General features: G+C 41.9%; 1 pseudogene; it reads left to right on the forward strand.

Moving 5' to 3' along the window:
• LOC102835172 overlaps window positions 1-5,271 on the forward strand; it is a 16,718-nt pseudogene extending 11,447 nt beyond the window's left edge.
• Window positions 5,272-5,528: the final 257 nt, after the last annotated feature.

Raw genomic sequence — 5,528 nt, forward strand, 5'->3', positions numbered from 1 at the left:
TTATAGTTTTGTTTTGTTAACATTTCTTCTTTCTGTTGACTTAATTCAGGGAGGTGCTGCCACGTACGTCAGTCTCTGGTTGTTGTCTGTTCTTGTTGGTTCTCGGTCCACAGAACTCCCTTTAATATGTTTTGTAGTGCAGCGTTGGCTTTGGTGAAGTCCCGTAGCTTCTGTTTATCATGGAATGTTTTGTTTATACCCTCATATTTGATTGATAGCTTTGCTGGATAAAGGATTCTTGGTTGGCAATTTTTTTCTTGCAGTGTTTTATATATGTCTCCCCATTGCCTTCTCACTTACATGGTTCCTGCTGAGAGGTCTGAGCTTAGTCTGACTTGTTTGCCTTGTATGTGACCCTTCTGTATTCTCTTGCTGCTTTCAGGAGTGTCTCCTTGTCTTTGAGTTTGTAGAGCTTGACTGTGATATGTCTCGGTGATTTTCTTTTGGGGTCCACCCTTCCTGGACTTCGTTGGGCTTCTTGTATTTCTATCTTTTCACCCTTGATCATGTTAGAGAAATTTTTTTCCAGTAGTTCTTCGACTATTTCCTCTGTGAACTTGTGTGACTCATTTTGTTCTGGAATGCCAATAATTCTTAGGTTATTCTTCTTCATGTTGTCTAACATGAATCTTAGGCCTTCCTCTGAATTTTTTACCCTTTTTTTGGGTTTGTTCTTGTATCTTAGTGGTATTGAGAAGAGATTTGTCTTCCAGCTCACTGATTCTTCCTTCCATCTCATCTATTCTACTCCTTTGCCCTTTCAGGGAGTTTTTTATTTCTGCCATTTTGTTGTTGATTGTTTGGACCTCTTTCTGGAGGTTTAGGATTGTTACTAATGCTGTATATATCTTGTTTGATTGTTCCTGTAGCGCTTTTCTGATTTCTTCCTTATTTTTCTCAACTCCATTGTAAAGTGTTTTGAGACATTGTATAATCATTTTTCTGAATACTTTCTTAGGTATCTCCAAGGCCTGTCCTCCTTCCAACATGGAGAGAAGGTCTACTTCTGGTTCATTTGTCTCAGATATTTTATCTTTTTTTCTGGACATGTGCCAACATGGTCATCTGCTTTTGCTTCTTGGACATGTTTAATGTTTATCTGTGGCCCTAATAATTAATTAAGTATGTGTTTTGGTAATTTTTTATGTTTTCTGATTGCCTCCAGGAAGATGTGATCAGGATACGGTCTTCCCTTTTCACTCTCCTTATTGCTTAACTCAGAGTAACTTTTTTGGGCCTCAGTTGGGCCTGGGCCTCATCGGTCGGCTGTTTGAGCCTCGGGCAGGTGGGTTGAGCCTAGGGCGGGCATGGGTATCAGCAGCTGGGCATTGGGCAGCTTGGGCCTCAGTGGGCAGGTTGGGAAGATTGGGCCTCGGGGGACCTGTGCCTCGGGGACCAGGTTGAGGGTGGGTTGGGTCTCAGGGGCACTGGGCCTTGGTGACCGGGCTACGCGGTGGGCTGGGCCTCTGGGGCCCTGGGCCTCAGTGACCTGGCTACGCAGTGGGTTGGGCCTTGGGGCCCCTGCACCTCAGCGGTGACTGGGCTGTGGACTGCCTGGGCCGCAAGGCGGGTATGCAATTTGGGCCTTGTTTGGGCCTGGGCCTTTGTGACCAGTCTGTGGGTGGTTTGGGCCATAGGGCAGGCCTTGGCCTCAGTGGGAGTGTCTGGGCCTTGGCCTCAGTGGGCAGGCCTGTGCCTTGGGCGTTCCTGAGCCTCGGCGGCTTGGCAGAGGGCTGGTCTAGGCCGGGGCAGTAGAGGGCTGGGGGTTGTGGCTGCAGGGATGTAGTGTCCGCATTTGATGATGTAAAAAATGCCTCTCTCAGCCTCTCTGTATTGTGGGTACCCCGAATTTCCTGATATCCATGCTGATATCCCTCTCTGTTTGTTCGGCTTTGTTAGTTTATGCTTCCTTTTCTCTGGAAATGCAGCCTTTTAAGTGGGGTTGCTCTAGCCCTGCATTCCCAGGTCTGCAGGGGGCAGAGGCACTCACCGGCGTGGGCACAAAAGCAGGAGCTGTGTGCAGGCAGGCAAAAGCTCAAAATGCCTGTAATTCCTCAGCAATTCTGTCTTTTAAAAAAACGAGTTCAGAATGTTGAAATATAGGATCTTATGTTTGTTCAAATGCTGTCTGTCTGCTAGACAGAGGTTTCTTGTATGTGATTCTGCCCCTTTTTCCCGAGACTGCCCTACCTGAGCTGCCTGGTCAGAGAAGCACCGGAAGTCCTCTCCTCCACCTTTGCTCTTTTTAAAGGTTATCTTTGCTCTTGAGATACTTTAAAGAAGTCTTTTGCAACAAATTTCCCTAATGTACTACATCATTGGATTTATTGACTGCTGTCTCCATCAGTGGTGATTGTAGATCTAAGCAAAGTGAAGTCTTTGACAACTTCAATCTTTTCTCCATTTATCATGATATTAATTGCTGGTTAATGTGAGGATTTTTGTTTTCTTTACATATAGGTGCAATCTATACTGAAGGTTCTAGTCTTTGATCTTCATCAGTATTTTCATTCCTTGTTTCTATCAAACAAAATTGTATCATCTGCATATTGCAAATTGTTAATGAGTCTTCTTTCAATATTAAAGCTACATTTTTCTTCATATAATCCAGCTTCTCAGATCATTTGCTTACCATACAGACTGAATAATAATACAGTGAAAGGATGCAACCCTAACACACACCTTTTCTAACTTTAGACCTACCTTGTTCTGTCAAACGACTACCTCTTGATATCTGTATACAGGTTCCTAAGAGCACAATGAAGTGTTCTGGAATATCCATTCTTTGCAATGTTGTCTATAGTTTGTCATGATGCACTCAGTTGGGAACCTTTGCATTGTCAATAAAGTACAAGTAAACATTTTTCTGGTATTCTCTGCTTTCAGCTAAGAACCATTGGATGCCAGCAGTGATACCCCTAATTTCACATCCTCTTCTGAATCCACTTTGAATTTCTGGCAGTTCCATGTCGTACTGATGAAATTATTTAAAAATTATCTTCAGAAAAATTTTACTTGAATATGATATTCATGATACTGTTTAATGGTTTCCATATTCAGTTTGGTCACCTCTGTTTTGTTGTCCAGGTAGCTGTCTTCCAAATTTCTTGGCATGGATGAGTGAGCACCTCCAGTGCTGCATCAGTATGTTGAAACATTTCAATTTGTATTCTGTTGATTCCTGGAACCTTTTTTTATGCCAGTGCCTTCAGTGAAGGTTTGACTTAACTCCTTCAGTACCACTGGTTCTTGATCATATGTTACCTGTTGAAATTGACAATCATTGACCGTTTCTTTAAGATGTTGCTGTTGTTAAGTGCCGTTGAGTCGGTTCCGACCCATAGCGACCCTGTACAGTGTTTCCGAGGGTGTAAATCCTTATGGGAGTAGAAAGCCTCATCTTTCTCCCGCAGAGCGGCTGGTAGTTTCGAACCGCTGACCTTAAGGTTCGCAGCCCGATTGGTAACCACTACACTACCAGAGCTCCTTAAGATAGTGACTGTATATTCTTTCCATCTTCTTTTAGTGTTTTTTGCATCATTTAATGTTTTACCAATTGAATCATTCAATATTTCAAGCCAAGGGTTGACTTTTTTCTTCAGTTATTTCAGCTTGAGAAATCGTGACCATATTCTTTCCTTTTGGTTTTCTAACTTCAGTTCTTTGAACATTTCATTACAGTACTTGACTTTGTCTTCTTGAGCTTCCCTTTGAAATTTATCTTCAACTCTTTTATCTCCTCAATTTTCCCATTTGCTTTAGCTTCCCGATTCTCAAGAGCAAGTTTCAGAGTCTCTTCTGACATTCATTTTGGTCTTTTCCTCCTTTCCTGTCTTTTAATGGCAGTTTCTTCATGTATGATGTTGATGTCATCCCAAACTATTCTGGTCTTCGGTCATGAGTGTGTACTGCATCCAAGCTGTTCTTGAGATAGTCTCTAAATTCAGGTGAGATATAGTCAAAGTCATATTTTTGCCTCTGGTAGACTTGTTTCAATTTCCTAAGCTTCAACCTGAACTTACATGTATGCATTTTATGGTAGGTTCCACAGACCTTGAGCATCCCCCTAAAAACTATTGCCATGATCTTTACTCTTGACTTTTGGGTGGCTTTTGCTTTGATTGGACCAATTCTACATCTTGGTATTCATTGTTTTGATTGTACTTTGTTTTCAGGATTGTACTAGCAAAGCAATGTTTTCATCTTTTATTATATTGCTTCCAAGAAATGCTTCAAGATCTTGATCCGACTTGTTTAAAATTTCTATTGAGAGTGGTCTGGGCGGCAGGAGGCGGGGTGGGGCCGATTCTAGCTCCTCGGGCACGTCGGCTTGGAAGCCATAGACGAGTACCTGGAGTATCGAAGAATTGTTGGTAAGGATGACGGCGGGAAACTTTTTACTCCTGAAGAATTTGAAGAATACAAAAGGAAAGTTTTATCTATGCATGTACAGACCGATTATATGTGAGCTGGCGATCACCGACTGGAATGGACTGTAAACTTGCGGGCCCAGAGACTCTCTGTTTTTGTACACATAGGTATAAACAGCATAAAACTGATTTTGAAACGATGCCACAGAAGCGTCCCATCAGTTTGCCTTGCCAGGTGACTGGCTGCCAGTGCCGGGCTTACCTGTATGTCCCTTTGAATAGCACGCAGCCCATTCGCTGCAGGTGCAAGCACTTTGCTGAACAGCACAGCGCAGGGTCTGATTTGATATGCACTGCATGTTCCAAGTGTTCAGGATTTCCCAGCTGCTTCACTTGCGCTTGTGGCCAGCCTGCATATACCCATGAAACAGTAGTGGAAACAAAGCAAGAAAGACTGGCTCAGGGTAAACCAGTAGGACGGGATGTGCCATATGCAGCAATGGGAGGATTAACTGGCTTCAGCTCGCTGGCAGAAGGCTACATGCGATTAGATGACAGTGGAATCGGTGCACCTTCAGTTGAATTTTTAGACTCTCCAGTTACATCCATTGACCACCCGTTTGTAAAAGCATTTCAAGCATCATCCAGTTCTTCAAAAGCAAAATCGACAGATGAAAGCACAAGTAGTCAGGTTTCTTCCTTAAGGAAACCTGAAGAGGATGATATGGCTTGCTTTGAAAGGCGATAACCAGGAAAGGAGACCTTTTAAGGTATCCAGACTCAAGTTAAAATTATCCAGAACCATTAAAGAAACAGAACAGAACACATAAATATAAAAATGGAAAGGGCTGCTAAGCAGAAAGGAAAAGCACCTTTGTCATCAACTACAAAACCTTCATGAAGAATATTGGGGGAATGAAAACCATTATCCACATGTTTCTGTTCTCTCAAGTTAATTAAATCTTTTGCTGTATAAAACACTTCTTTGGATATTTCCTTAATTTATTTAAATAAGTGAAAATACTTTATATAGCTTTTGATTTATCATGTTGTACATATTTTTTATCTTTCCTAACAAAGAGGCAATATATTTGTATGAATCAAAACATGAAAATAAATATTCTTAGTTTATCATAATATAGATATTTTAGACTGTTC

This window comes from Chrysochloris asiatica, unplaced genomic scaffold (assembly GCF_000296735.1).
Source record: "Chrysochloris asiatica unplaced genomic scaffold, ChrAsi1.0 scaffold00039, whole genome shotgun sequence".
In the NCBI taxonomy this organism is placed as follows: domain Eukaryota; kingdom Metazoa; phylum Chordata; class Mammalia; order Afrosoricida; family Chrysochloridae; genus Chrysochloris; species Chrysochloris asiatica.